The 15,855-nt window shown below is 31.3% G+C and overlaps 2 protein-coding genes across 4 annotated transcripts in view; one reads left to right on the top strand and one right to left on the bottom strand.

The window, feature by feature from the left end:
- The window catches only part of LOC129914157 (atrial natriuretic peptide receptor 1), a 260,443-nt gene extending 247,842 nt beyond the window's left edge, over positions 1–12,601 (bottom strand). The window contains exon 1 of one of the 2 annotated variants that reach the window (XM_055993247.1): positions 12,432–12,601. The gene's annotated coding sequence lies outside the window, so the exon portion shown is untranslated. The remainder of the gene's footprint in view (positions 1–12,431) is intronic. The other variant, XM_055993245.1, reaches the window with a different exon arrangement.
- The window catches only part of LOC129914159 (F-box/LRR-repeat protein 7), a 242,530-nt gene that overhangs the window by 114,113 nt on the left and 112,562 nt on the right, over positions 1–15,855 (top strand). The gene's annotated exons all lie outside the window — the stretch shown is intronic.

Below are 15,855 nucleotides of genomic sequence, written 5' to 3'. Positions count from 1 at the left end.
GACCGATTTCGTTGACCGTGTAATCATAGCTTAAGACTATTCATATCACTTTAGGAGAACAAATTTTACTCGGCTCTCTGACAATTTTAGTCATAACAATCGCAACAAAAACAGAATTGTTAAAAAACGAGCCAAGTTCTCCTATGTTAAAATTATGCTGGCACAAAAAGTATTGAGATGTATAAGTGTACTTAGTTCTAAAGTTTGGTTTGACATTTGTATCAATAAAATTTTAATTGTTTACTTGACAATTTGTCTTTTAATTATCGATTTTTAAGGCTATAGTTGCCAAGTAAACAAGGCAGTCACTTGAACCTCTTCTTTTTTATTGTAACTGTTAATGACGTACCGCCGCCGCCGCACAGTGGTTCCTCCCATAGGTCAAAATTCAAAATTTTAAGGTTTATCAAATTGTTTATTTTTAGTGCAGGTATTATCTATAATAACGGGACAAATAAGTGACAGTAAGATTTCTCATTGATAATTAGTTGTTGGTTCTCAGTCGCGTCACGAAGTTGAGTGTTTTTCGCAGTTTAGAAAAAAAAATTATATCTGAAAATACGACTTCGCATTAATCAATTTTTGTAGAGTGTTTAAAGTTATTTTGGAAAAAATGTGATTGGAATATAAAAAAAATATATTATGAACGCATTTCGATAGTTTTTTTTTTTTTTCTTTTTTTACATGCATTAGAACTTATCCATTTTTTGTGTTTTTCTTATTTTTCGTGTTTTTCTGAGGAAAAAAAACAACAAATGCCGGTTATATCTTAAACATCAAAATTTAGTGCTATTTTTCTTCTTTCAGCTTATTGAGCGCAGATTGGCGCAAGTCTAAAAATTTTGACCCGCAGTAAAACACTGATTTCCACTTTTTTTAGATTCAAACAATATGACCAAGCGAATCGCGCCGTTCAATGAAAACTCCCTAAGTCCTTTTTTCTGTTTTTGAGAAATCGGATTAGAAATTGGTTATAAAATTTTAAAAATCCAAAAATGGTTTAATCTACAATTCGTCGGCGTAAAGCAAAATTGTTCTAAATCCATTTTTTACAGAAAATGATGCAGTTTTACTAATTTGAGGGTGCTCTTTCCGAATTTAAAAACGATTGTTGTGTAAAAAATTTCTTTTCAGCAGATAATATAATTTTATGGGACATAGAACAATAAACACAGGTAAGTAGTAGTCTTCTGAAAATGAGACTCGAGTATTCTTGATTGTTCTAAGTCCCATCATATTTTGTTCTAAGTCCACTTTTTATTTAAGTAAAGTGCGTACTTGTATAGGAATTTATTGTTCTATGTCCAAAAAATAGTATGCACCTACTAATGAGGTAAACTTGTATAATGTATAGTTCATTCAAGAGAAATGAACAAACTTTACAAAAAAACATAACTTGAATGGCGAACGAGCAGAAAAATGTCGCTTTAAACCAATTTGAAACCTAAAAATCGTCCCCTGTAAAATTTGCTTTTTGTTACTTAGAACAATTTTTCTTAACGCCAACGAATTGTTACAATTGAAAAATAAAGCTTAAATTATTGGTTAACTTGGAAACTGTAATTAAAGTCGAAATGGACTTCATTGAACGCAGGGGCGGATTTACCAGAAGGCTGAGTAGGCTGGAGCCTAGGGCGGCAGATTTTAGGGGCGGCAAATTTGGGGACCGATCTGTTCACCTCATAGAAGTCAAAAAGATTTTTCCATGACGACTTTCTGAGGTCTTGCAGATAGAATTCTGTAAAAAAAAAAAGAGTGTGTGTACACATGTACACGCGACTGAAGTTATACTTCTCATTCAGTATTATGTAAATGAATTTCATTTGATATTTTTAATTTCTATTATTAAATTAATTAATCCACACTTCGTTTTTTATATTTTGATCAAGTGAACAATAAATTAATTCTTTCATCCTCCTTGCGTCCATGTAGTTTTCAATTTATTTTGTGAAATTTACTCATGTTGTGCGGTTCAAAACGTACGGTATATGCTTAACGAAAGTAAACGAATTGCGTATAAAATATGCGATATGGTAATTTTATGAGAATTGTGTGTGCTTGAGCACTAGTAGTAGCAATATGCAACTTGCAGGGTAGCTACAAAGCTCAAAAGCGAGCTGAGCTCAGCTCACAGCTCAGCTTAAATTTTAACACATGGATATTTTTATAAATAAAACAGATAATTTTTTGTGATCTTTAATCTTGGTTTTTTTAATAGTAAATATATTTCTATTTTTTTAGTAAAATATTTCTTTTTTTATCATAAAAAAAAATTCCGGTACAATCCGGTTTTTCGACTTTTTTCAAAATTGCGAGAAAATCGCGTTTGAAAGTTGGGGTAAATTTTTTTTTCGAAAAATCCCCGAATCTTTGAACGATCCTGGAAGCTAAACCGCTTGGGAGCAATTTTTGGGAGTGATGCCAAACGATAGCTTGTGTCATGGGCCTACGCTTTGCACATTGTCAGATTTTAAAAAAATCGTCTTCCATGTTAAACCGCCACATCATGCCTATTTTTTCAGAATCGTGCCTATTTTTTTTTTACTTTTAAATTCTCCCGGTTTGAGAACGCGTGGACCTTCAGGGATGTTAGTTATACCCAAGTGTAGGTTAGAGTCCCCGCTACCTTTTGGTATCAACAATTTTATTTTCATTTTCTTCAAAATTCCGAGATATAGGCGTTGGAAGTTGGGGGCGCGAAAAAACTTCTGGGAGCTGAACGCTTTGATCTAGAGACAGGGGAGTAGTGCCATATGAAAGCTAATATTCTCAGCTAACTGATGGTGGTATAATCCGGTTTTTCGACTTTTTTCAAAATTCCGAGAAAATCGCGTTTGAAAGTTGGGGTAAAATGTTTTTTCCAAAAATCCCCGAATCTTTGAACGCTCCTGGAAGCTAAACCGCTTGAGAGCAATTTTTGGGAGTGATGCCAAACGATAGCTTGTGTCATGGGCCTACGCTTTGCACATTGTCAGATTTTTAAAAAATCATCTTCCATGTTAAACTGCCACATCATGCCTATTTTTTCAGAATCGGGCTTAACTTATTTTGTACCTTTAAGTGCTCCCGGTTTGAGAATGCGTGGACCTACATTGATGAGATTTGTACCCAAATGTAGGTTAGAGTCTCCGCTATCAAACAATTTTTTTTCATTTTTTTCAAAATTCCGAGAGCTAGCTCAAAATTTGACCTAGCTCAAAGCTCAAAGCTGAGCTGAAATGTGAACTTTTTGCAACCCTGGCAACTTTCCACATGGAAATTACCACATGCAAAATGCCACATGCAACTTTCCACATGCAACTTGCCACATGTAACTTGCCACATGCAACTTGCCACACGCAACTTGCCACATGCATCTTGCCACATGTAACTTGCCACATGCAACTTGCCACACGCAACTTGCCACATGCAGCTTGGCACATACAACTTGCCACATGCAACTTGCCACATACAACTTGCCACATGGTACTTGCCACATGCCACATGCAACTTGCCACATGAAACATGTAACTTGCAACGTGTTGTGTGTTTTATGTTGCCGTACTACGGCGTACTGCATTTTCAAAATACTAAAGTACTGCCTACTCTAAAGGTGAAACGACAGCCCTGCTACCCAGGGTGATCGCGTCATAATCCCTTTGACATTCTTGTCAAAAAGTAAATTTTCATATCCACCCTCCCATAAGAAGTATAACTTCAAAAAATTTCCAATGACTTTTTTCTCCCGTTAGTCATTGCACATTCCATATTCTAGACTAAAACAGCAAGTTCGCCGCCCCCCAACTAGTAATGGGCACCTGCGCCTTTTGCCGTTTGTATACTAAAATGACTTGCTCTGTGAGCTACAATTTGTCTTAAATTAGAAATTTATTTTGCAGTCCCCTTCGCTTTTCACCCCCCTTTTCTACTACACGATAATTGTTTTACTTAAGCCTCAGTAAAACAGAGCGTCCAGAGCGAGTCGTTTTTTTTGTCGTTTTAGTACAAACGACTTACGTAATAGGGGTGAATGTATTGCCCTTTTCCCACTAACAACCCATACATGCCAGTCCAACTACTAGTTGGAGGCTACGAACTGGCTAATTTATATATAATTTTGTGATTTTTTTTGTGTGATTTTAAACCGTGATTTCTATTGTTTTTTTTTATGAAAACCTAAAAAAAATACGCTAAAAAAATAGAACGATTACACGCAACAAACCATATTATAACCTTCGTGTTTTTTAAATAATCACGTTCCTTAGGAGTTTTCATGTGGGAATAAGAAGGACTTATGAGGATATCATATATTACTTGTACATATTTGAATAAGTTGAAGTGATTTTACTTGGGAAAAACATGGTTGTACAAAAAAAAACCAGCGATTTACCAAAGCTATCCGTGTTTTACTGGCGAAAATACAACAAAGATTCGGGTGGAAACCGTGACTTTTAAAGAGGAATCTCGTGATTTTAAGGGGCAACGAAATCATTAATTTAACCGAACTAATCCTACCCTTGGTTTTAGTTGCTAACCCGTGCTTTAAACGACACGTTCCATGATTCATTTTTTCCCGGCTACCGAAGATTTTGCCAAAGCAATACGTGATTAGAAGATGATTTTAGCAAAAAAAACACAATCGTACAGCAGCGACCCATTCTTAAAGTGTAGAGATTATGTAGTTTTTCCAAAGTAATTCGGGATGTTTTCGGAATGATCCTTTTTACAGGGAAACCAGTGATTTTAATGACGCGACATTGTGATTTTACCCAGGATTTTCATGACGTTAAGAACAAACCTGTTCACAGCTGTGGTTTAAACGAAGTGACTCCTGATTTTCGTGCAAACCATCATTTTAATGCGGAACTCAAACTCATTGAAATAAAATTTAAAAATTAAAAATTCTGGAGTATTTTTTAAAACAGCTCTTGTATTAAATCAATTTTCAATACAAAAAATGTTATATTTTAATACTTTGAAAATATTAAAATTATTATTACCTAATCTTTTTTGTATTCAATTTCAATATTTAAGTATTAAGTTTACTACTTGTAATACAAAAATTATTAGAAAATGACCTCCGTGGGTTAAATTCTAATCTTGTATGAAATTTAATTCCGCTGTATTAGATTTTAATATTTTTGTATTACATTTTAATATATCTAATTGTATTACATTTTAATATAATTGTATTAAAGTGTAATAGGAATTTATTACAAACTAACACACACAAGTTGTTGTTGTTCATTCAAAACCTTCAATATAAAATAAAAAGTATTAAATTGTAATACAAGAATATTAAATTTTAATCAACCGACAACCGCAGCCATTTTAAAATAGAAAAAATTCGATGTTTGAGGTACCTTTTAAAAAAAAAAATTAAATTAAAAGTTGTAGATTTGTACTAATTTGAAGACGCTTTGTATTTTTTCGAAGCAAAATGCATACATTGCAGATGAAGTTTGATCTGCAATAAGATTTTACATGCCACAGTTTGTGAAACAGATAAAATAGAGCCAATAAATATCACCATTATTATATTTATTTATGATTGATATATTTATTTTCAGTAATGAATTTTGGAAAAGGAATATATCGTATTAACTTTAAATATATTTGGTATTGAATTGAAATATCTTGTATTACCTTTTAATAAAATTCTTATTAGATATTAATATAAAAACATTAAATTTTAATATTAGGCCAGTCATTATGTCGGAAAAAACGGCTTAGAAATGCAAAATGAGCGAGGAAGCTAAATTTTGGATATGTTGTAGAGGATGCTTAAAAAAGCTTAACTTGAAGTTTTCGACCAAGATTTCCTATGAGCTTTTTCCGCCATTTTGAAAAAAAGGATAAAATTGGTTTTTTGACAATAACTCGGCTATCTGACGAGATGCGAAAATTTTACAAGGAGCTTTTTTGTAGCTTTTAACGAGTTCTACAATTCATGCATACACATTTTTTGTCTATCATAAACCGTTTTCGAGATATCGATTAAAAAAGTCAAAAATTTAGGACATGCCATTTGTTTTTTGACATTATCTATTTTTTGGTGATGAACATCGAAAAAATTATTAACATAAAATTTGTAGACCTTATTCAGACCTACAATTTCGTACTTTTATTTTTTTTTTTGGACAAAAATTACGACCTCCAGCTGGCCGCAAAGTCGACAAGCAAACCGCTCGTTCGGTTGTAAAAAAAAAATTATTCATTTTTTTTTTAAATGTTTATATTATTATATCAGTAACACATACATACATACATAAATGTATGTATTTATTTAGTAAATACATAATGAGAAGAAAATGGTAATGGTTTTTTTAACCCCAGTTTTATTAACCCAAATTTTGTAAATACAGTATACCGGCTCTTTGTGTTTGCAATTTGCTTCAATCTCTATATTATTTTATTTATCAAAATTGCAAACCGCAACTCATTAAACTTTTTTGAAAAAAATCATAACTTTACATATCCAAGATTTGTATGTATGAGCATTTAGGTATGTGAAGAAGATGCCTCTTTATTAGGGGTGGGTGATTAGAAAGATATACAGAAAGATATTAGAAAGATATACAGAAAACGTATACGAAAAATTTAAAAAAGCATTGATTGACATTGAAAACCAAGGTCCGACAGCAAAGCTTTGGGTACAGTACCACCGAATGGTTTCTCTGATGAAAAACTTCCTGGAGGCAGAAAGATCCGGTAATTGGGAACTTCATCTCGTAACCATACAAAAAATGCTTCCGTTTTTTCACGCAAGCGGTCACTTCTTGTATGCGAAGTCTTCTCATTTATACTTGCAGGACATGCGAGCATTGCATGAAAAAATACCCAAACAAGATTACTTAAAGTTCACTAGACGTGGATACTTTACGATTCGTCGCACGGACAAATTTTGGTCTGGAATTATGTCAGACATGACGATAGAGCAGACGCTTATGCGATCCATGAAAACAACAGGTGGACTAACTCAAGGACGGGGAATTACGGACAGCACAATAGCATCTTGGACTTTGGGCATGGTTCAGCTTCAAAACATTTGTGAGCAAATTGAAAACTTTTCCGGAGTATCTTGTTCCACAGTTGAACAGCACATAGACATGAGACCTTCGCGGATTTCTCGAGACAATTCTGACACTGAGAAACTGGACATGTGGCTGGCAGGTCACAACCCTTTTCCTCAAAAAAAAGAATTGATGTCAATTGGGACAGGGGTTATTGCAAACAAAGACATTAATTGCCATCTTGCATATGAAGTTGGTTGTGACATGATAACTAAAATTATAGGAGTAGATTACGCGTCGTTATCATTTAAGAGGAAGGATAAAGTGATTCCTATATCGGCAGTAACTACAAGCATTCAAATCGACGAATCTCCAGTTCCGATCAATCCACTATTACTTTTTCAAAGAATGTGCATCGCGAAAAATTCCGAGACTGACCTTAAACATTTTCTGGCATACGAGCTTGCTCCGTTCCCGTTATCGTTGTTCACCGAAGAAGGAATGAGGAAAGGAACAAAGTCAATACTATACAATGCTTTCGAACCTTTGACAGAAATAGTACAACTTGGTGATAGACATCACCACATAATCGACGGTGGATTCCTTCTCCATAAAGTCGTTTGGGGTCGAATCGAAACATTTGACCTCATATGCAAAAAATACGTCAGATATGTACAACAGAACTTCGGAGAAAATGTAACGATTATATTTGACGGTTATCCGACTGATATGAGACTCTCCGGAACCAAAACTTCGGAAAGAATGCGACGTTCTAGAAAAAACCAATCGCCAGAGTTCATATTTGATGAATCAACTACTCCAAAAGTTAGCCAGGAGAAGTTTCTTGCAAGGGATCAAAACAAAAACAAATTGATACAAATGCTTTCCCGTTATTTTACGAATACCGGAATAAAAGTAGAGCAAGCTTTTGAAGACGCAGATACAATCATTGTGACCACGGCAATTGAAAAAGCGTCAAATCATGACTCAGTGGAAATAGTTGGCGAAGATATCGATCTTCTGGTTTTACTTACTGGACTTGCACAGGATAAAAAAAATATATTTTTCCGCAAACCAGCAAAAGGAAATACGCCATCAAAGCTGTACTCCCAGAGCAGTTTCAAGCACGGTAAGTCAGTTCTTGAGAATATTCTTTTTATTCACGCTTTTAGCGGTTGCGATACGACATCGTCGTTTTACAACATGGGAAAACTTAAATTTATTAACACTCTCGAGAAGCATCCGGAACTAAGGTCATCGATAGAACTATTCAAACAAAAAAAGGTCGATCCGGATGCCTTAACTTGCGCAGGAGAGCAATTCCTAATTGCCCTATATGGCGGTGATAAGCAAGAAAAATCAATAAATATTTTGCGATTCCATCGTTTCGCAAAATCAATGCATATAAATAAAACGAATCACCTAACACTACTCCCACCAACGAGCAGCGCTGTCCGCCAGCACATATTCCGAACATATCTGCAGGTGCAAACCTGGCTCGGGTTTTTTAAAGATCCTCAGGAATGGGGTTGGCGACAAACTAATCACGGACTTGAACCAATTACCAGCACAGCCGAACCCGCACCTCCTGAACTTTTAAAACTTATTTCGTGCAAATGCAAAGGGAATTGTGGGGCTTCTTGTGGGTGTAGGAAAGCAGGAATTAGTTGCTCAGTTATTTGTCTGCATTGTAGTGGGCAATCATGCAATAACGTCACCAGAGTCGACATTTCGTTTGATGACGACGATGACAGAGATGATGATGACTATGCTTCGTACATATCAGCATCATTTCCAATGATTCAACCTATTTCACAAGTTGAGGAGTGTACGGACGACAAAGATCTTCAACCGGGACCATCAAAGCGACAAAAAAAATGAAAAAACGTCCACCCTTCGTTTTCTTGAGTAAAAAAAAAAAAATTCATTTAATAAATTCCCGCTGGAGTTCGTAATTTTTGTCCAAAAAAAAAAATAAAAGCACGAAATTGTAGGTCTGAATAAGGTCTACAAATTTTATGTTAATAATTTTTTCGATATTCACCACCAAAAAATAGATAATGTCAAAAAACAAATGGCATGTCCTAAATTTTTGACTTTTTTAATCGATATCTCGAAAACGGTTCATGATAGACAAAAAATGTGTATGCATGAATTGTAGAACTCGTTAAAAGCTACAAAAAAGCTCCTTGTAAAATTTTCGCATCTCGTCAGATAGCCGAGTTATTGTCAAAAAACCAATTTTATCCTTTTTTTCAAAATGGCGGAAAAAGCTCATAGGAAATCTTGGTCGAAAACTTCAAGTTAAGCTTTTTTAAGCATCCTCTACAACATATCCAAAATTTAGCTTCCTCGCTCATTTTGCATTTCCAAATGTATATAATGACTGGCCTATATGCAATACTTAAAATTTAATGCATTCAGTATTAAATTCTAATATAAACTGAATTATTTTTTAATACAACTATATTAAGTTTCAATACATTTTGTATTAACTTAAAAATTTTATTATTTTTCATGTAATAAATTTCAATGCATTTTTGGTGTAGACCTATATGTCACCCGAAAAGTATTAAAAAATACTCCAGAATTTTTAACCGTGTATGTTAGTTTACTTGTAGATTTTAAGAGCTGGCTCTATATAAGAGCAAAATACACGGTTAAAAAATCTGGAGTATTTTTTAATACTTTTTGGGTTACATATAGGTCTACACCAGAAATGTATTAAAATTTAATACAAGACAAATATTAAAATTTTGTAGTTAATAAAAAATGTATTAAAATGTAATATAGTTGTAACAAAAAATAATACAGTTTATATTAGAATTTAATATTAAATGTATTAAATTTAAATTATTGTATATTAAAATTTAATCTTTTCGTATTAATTTCTAATAAGAATTTTATTAAAAGATTATACAAAAATATTTCAATTCAATACCAAATGTATTTAAAGTTAATAATAAGTATTCTTTTCCTAAATTCATTACTGAAAATAAATATTAATCATAAATAATATAATAATGGTGATATTATTGTCTCTATTTTACATTTTTCACAAACTCCGGCATGTAAAATCTTATTGCCGATCAAAATTCATTTGCAATGTATGTGTTTTGCTTCGAAAAAACACAAAGCGCCTTCAAATTAGTACAAATTAACAAATATTAATTATATTTTTTTTAGAAAAGGTACCTCAAACAATGGATTTTTTTAATTTTTAAAATGGCTGCTGCTGACCACAGTTCACATTAAAAGGTAATATATTCAAAATCTTATTTCTTTTATTTACCGACGAAAAACGCACAAAAACCAAAAACCGTGCACACCACTAATTTGTTAACAATTATTCACCATTTTCCGCGAAGAAACACAAAGAAATTGGTTATTTTTTAATTTATAATTTTTTCAAATGACATTTTATAAATTAACACAAAAATAAATTTCCTGTTTACCGCGATTAAAATATAAAAATTAAAGGCCGACCTGACAGATTGGTGGCCATTTTTGACAAACAAATTTAGACAACGTTCGGAATATATTACCTTATTATGTGTACTGTGGCTGCTGACGTTTGATTAAAATTTAATATTCTCTAATTACAAATTAATACTTTTTATATTAGTTTTTAATAATTTTTTATTATATTTTAATACAAATAATACTCAAATATAATACAAATATATTAAAATCTAATACAGCGGCATTAAAATTCAATACAAGATTAGAATTTAACGCACGGAGATTGTTTTCTAATAATTTTTGTATTACAAGTAGTAAAATTAATACTTAAATATTGAAATTTAATACAAAAAAGATTAAAAATAATTTTAATATTTTGGAAGTATTAAAATGTAATATTTTTTGTATTGAAAATTGCTTTAATACAAGAGCTGTATTAAAAAATACTCCAGAATTTTTAACCGTGTACTATTTAGTGCCTAAAAAGTTGTCCCTTTGGACAGTGAATTTTGAAAAAAAAAATATGGACATTTTTATTGATATATTTTCATATATTTTAGTTGACACAGAATGGTTTGGTTATACTTTAATCTATTAAAAAATAACATTTGCACCGATATATTTGGAATGATATTTCTATATTTATGACAGTGACAGACAATTTAAACACAAAGTGATCAAAACCAAACAACTGCGTTACTTTACTGGAAATTTCAGTTTTATCTGTAAAATCATATAATTAAGCTCTCTGAAATTTCTATTTTAAACTATAGGAACAACGTTAGTCTCCTATGAAGTTAAATCCCAGAAAAATTAAAAACCACTGCGTTACCAAGATAAACCACAATGTTAACGTGATTTGTAAACAATTCGATCCAAATTTGGGTTTCAAACTTGTAAAATAATGATAATTTTATAACTCAATATCCATATAATTTTTCTACTAATTTGTACTTCTAGAAAAATGGAATTAAAAAAAAGGGACATTTTTTAAGGCACTAAATAGTATTTTGGCCCATAAATTAAAAAAAAAATTTGATGTTGGGGAAGAGCCGACATTTAGGGTAAAGTTTTATAAAAATTTTATTTTTGTTATTTGACTTTTTTGAAATTGCTTTGAGTATTACGTCTTCAAAGTTAAATCAAAATTGTTAGAGCCGTTTTCGAGTGATTTGCTATAACGTGAAAAATTTGTATGAAAGGTACGCTTTCGAAGCGAGATATAAATAAAAAAATGAAGGGGCAAGGGCGGCAAAAACTGAAAAGCCTATACCATCAAAATTTGTAAATCCGCCTCTGAATGAACGACGACGATTTATTCACCTTATTTCTATACTGTTTTTTTGTAATAAATAAATTTTTTTTTTTTTTTTGGTTTTATACTTTTTTAAATCTACAAATTAAAATAAACTGTGAACTTAAACATGAAAGAAAAAACTTTGTTTATGTTAGCATTCATTTTTCAATCAATGCGTTCAGCATTAGTTTATTTTGTAAAAATAAATTTATTAATTAAAGAATTTTATGCAAATGAGGACATTTACTGTTGGCCCAGGGCACGGGGCCAAAATATAATTTGGCCAAATTTGTACAACGCTGGTGGAAGTATACATGGGTAAATAAAGTATGTATCTTCCTTAGCATCCCTGCAACCTACTATCACCTCCAAAAACTAATGGTCTATTATTTTGTTATGACACCACTGGTAATAATAAAAATATATAAATTATATTCGATATTTGGCGATATTTACACTAAGAAGGTGTATGTTATCAGTAGCTTTACAGTGTAAACAATCGGCGGCGGTGAAAAATGTTTTAATTGTTTTCTAGCGTTGGATTTATCAAAATCTGAACATTAGAATCTTTTCCATAAGAAAATTTTTCGCGTTCAAATAACTTTTTTTTAGCATTAAGATTTGTATTTGTTGTCCATTAATAAAAACTAGGTACCTATAGATTTTTTTTTTTTAATTACCATTTCTTCTAAGTATCCGAAATTTGCTTTCTTCCAATATGTTGAATAATGCTATAGACCTCATCCATCAAATGAGCTTGAAAATTAAAGATTTTATTTTATCATATTTATCACAGGTGATCGATAATTTCATTCAGGAACAAAACACTTTAAATTAATTTTTTTTTTTTCATTGGAATCACTTTACTTGATTATTTAATTGATTTTGTATTATTTTTTTTTTAATCAATAATAATTTTCATAAAATAACAATATCACCAGTATAAATTTCTTCGAATTTTTATCGTATCGTAAAAAGTAAAGATTCTTTATTTATTGAATTGAGATATTTTTGTATTCGCACTTTAATTATTGAAATGATCCGTAGAAAAAAGTGATATACGATTTTAAATTTTTAAATACTCAATGTATTTTTACCAAAATCGAAAGTAATAACAAAAGTTAGGTATTGCCGATGTATTTTCCGTACTAAGCGTATTTGGCTTTAGAAATAAATTTTCATGCGCACCCTTACGATTATACTTGGCGTTGTCAACTAAAAAGAAAAACTATGCTCGGTTAAGGGTCTGAATGAGTTTACCGTTAGAATGTCAGTAACAAAATAGAATACAAAATTCAAGAATAAAAACAAAAAAGAAAAATGATAAAAAAAAAGTTTATATGTGTTGTAGTGTTTGGGGCGTTAAACTAGGTAAAACTTCTTACCTATATTAAATTCAACACTAGTCAAGTCTCCGATAGCGATAAAGAAATACGATATCTAGGATAGGTGTCGACAATAGTTGCACCCTGCTAAGCAACCAGTCAATGCAGTAGGGCGAAAGTCACTGTAAGAATTCATCTTAGGTTTCGAACTTACATAAATGACTAAAAGGACATCGTATGGAAATTAATTATAAAATTTTTTTTTTTTTAAAGGTGTAAGATAATGACAGAATTTAATTAGAAACAACATGATACCATCTATGTTTGTGTAATGTAATAGAATGGAAAAATATCGAAAGAAAATTTATGGTGATGAAATTCTTGGTCATCTAAAAAAAAGTGTTTTACAATATCTTGAAGGTTATTAAGGGAAAAGATGATCATATTTAATTGTTAAGCTTGTTACATCTAAACACTTATGTTGATTAACTTTCTTTGTTGCTTCATCACGTTACGCAGTGATCCAATTAGAAGGAACCAATTAAATTTATTTTCGAACAAAAGGAAGTAGGTAATTTAAATATGAATTTTTAAGATGAAGTCTTAATGAAAATGAACTTTTTTTACAAATAATTACAAAAAAAAAGTTAAAATAAAGTCGCTTTCCCATGTTGTAGCAACTGCTATACTAAAAGGTTATACCAAAATTCAAAAAATAAAATAAAAATTTTATTTTATCTAAATATTAATTTTTTCAAAACCTTATTTTTATTTATAGGAATTTATGATATTTTGACACTATTTAAGCTATGATTTGCATATTATATTAATCCTTTTGTACCTATAAAATTAAGTTAAAAAAAAAAATTGTAGAAATTTCTTTGTAGAGAATTTAATGAAATTTTTAAATGTGTCCTTGAATTTTCTGTAAAGTGATCCGTTTTTGAGAAATTTATTAAGTCAATGTCAATAGTATGGTTTTTGGTTTGATGACTGATATTGCAGTCTAGTCCAGTGGAAGTCCAGCTCGTGGAAGCTTGAAACAAAAAGAATCTTAAAGCCAAATAAATAGTCTTTCTAAAATTAATAAATCATTTTATCAGAAAAAAATTTCCCACTTTTTTAAGGCAAAAGTTATAACAAAAAAAATTGGAAAATTTTAGTTTTTGAATAATTCCAACGACTAAACTAAAAGGATGAAACTTTCACATGTTTTTTGTTCTTTCATTATACGATCATTTTTTAACTGAGATACAGCCTTTCGAAAATCGCTAAAAAAATCAAGATTTTTTTCTTTGGTTCCCTTAATTTTTGGGCTAGTGTACCTATGTATATTCTTTTTTTTTAAACTTGCATAGGTATCAACATGAATAAAAACAATAAAAAAAAATATCTTTTGCATAATTCATAATATAAACTTTTCTTTTTGATTTTGTTGTTTTTATTTTTCTAAAAATATTCATTATTACATATAACTTAAGAAAATATTAACTACTTTAAAAGTTCCCAGAACTTTTCTTAATTTTTTCAAACTTCTAAAAAAAGACAGTTAAATAAAAATAAAAAAAAAATAACTTAACAAATTCCTTTGAATATAATATGCATACCTTCAACAACAAAAAAATATACTATTGACGAAAAAAAATTGATTTACATTTCAGATTCATAATATAATTTCAAAAATAAAATTAAAAAAAAAAAAAAAAACACACTCCGTACGCCTAGGTGCAAAAATGCACATCCCAAAAAAACGCGGTTTTCCCCATTTAAATACTAACAGCGCCAGACGGACGATGCTTTCGGTATGGTCATCGTGGTATATGGTCGTTGGCGAAATCTTCCTACCAAATTTTTATCTTATAAGACGTTTATCTGCCTCATTGGAATAATATCAGTCAATGCAACTAGACTTAAGATTAAATTAATTTCAATGTGAGTTGTGAATAATTCTTCTTTAATTAATTACAGAAAACTTCATGTTGTCAACTTTAATTAAATTAAATTTCTTTAGCTCAAAATAATAGTTAAAAAGGTATAGAGTTATTTTCGGCAAAAAAAATATCAAAAAACCCCTCTGCAGAGCCCTTGAAAAGGCTACATTTTATGAGGGTTATATTTCAAGAACGGAAGCTAATTGAATTTTTCTGATTGTGGATTCGAGTTCAGCAAACCAAAAATCTTCAGAATAGTAAGGCTGCTTAGCATTAAAAAAAAGAGCTCCATTGTGCACTTTGTGATAAGAGAATGAAATTTATATCATTGGTAGTACTCAAAGCTTGATAGAATTAGAAGTACGAAGATCCGAGGAAGCCTTCATGTTAAAAATACCATCTCCCAAAAAATTGAACACGACCGACTCAGTTGGTATTGCCATGTTCAAAGGAGAGATCCTGAGAACCCCGTCAAAAAAGCAATATCATAAAACGTTCCAACACGAAATAAAAAGAAAGGTAGGCCTAAAAACTCCTGGTACAAGCAGATGCAAAAACACCAGCATTCAGTTGGCCTTAGAAACGGAACAATACAAAACCGGGAGGCTTGCCGCCGATTTCTGAGGTCAACCCGGCGAACCCCACAGGCGGATCACTAGTGTGAAGCAGTAACGTGGGAAGTTTATGATCCCCTCGACATCGAGATCATAACAGCGCCGAGAAAAGGAAGAAGAAGAAGGAGAAGGTAGTACTCAATATAAGAGTTATTTTGAGATATTGGGCCAACAAAAATGAATTATTCTTACCATGGAATATTGAATTTTCATGCAAAACTTAAATTGCTTGCT

Source organism: Episyrphus balteatus, chromosome 3, assembly GCF_945859705.1.
Source record: "Episyrphus balteatus chromosome 3, idEpiBalt1.1, whole genome shotgun sequence".
Lineage (NCBI taxonomy): Eukaryota > Metazoa > Arthropoda > Insecta > Diptera > Syrphidae > Episyrphus > Episyrphus balteatus.
This window is presented reverse-complemented; position numbering and strand designations above follow the sequence as displayed.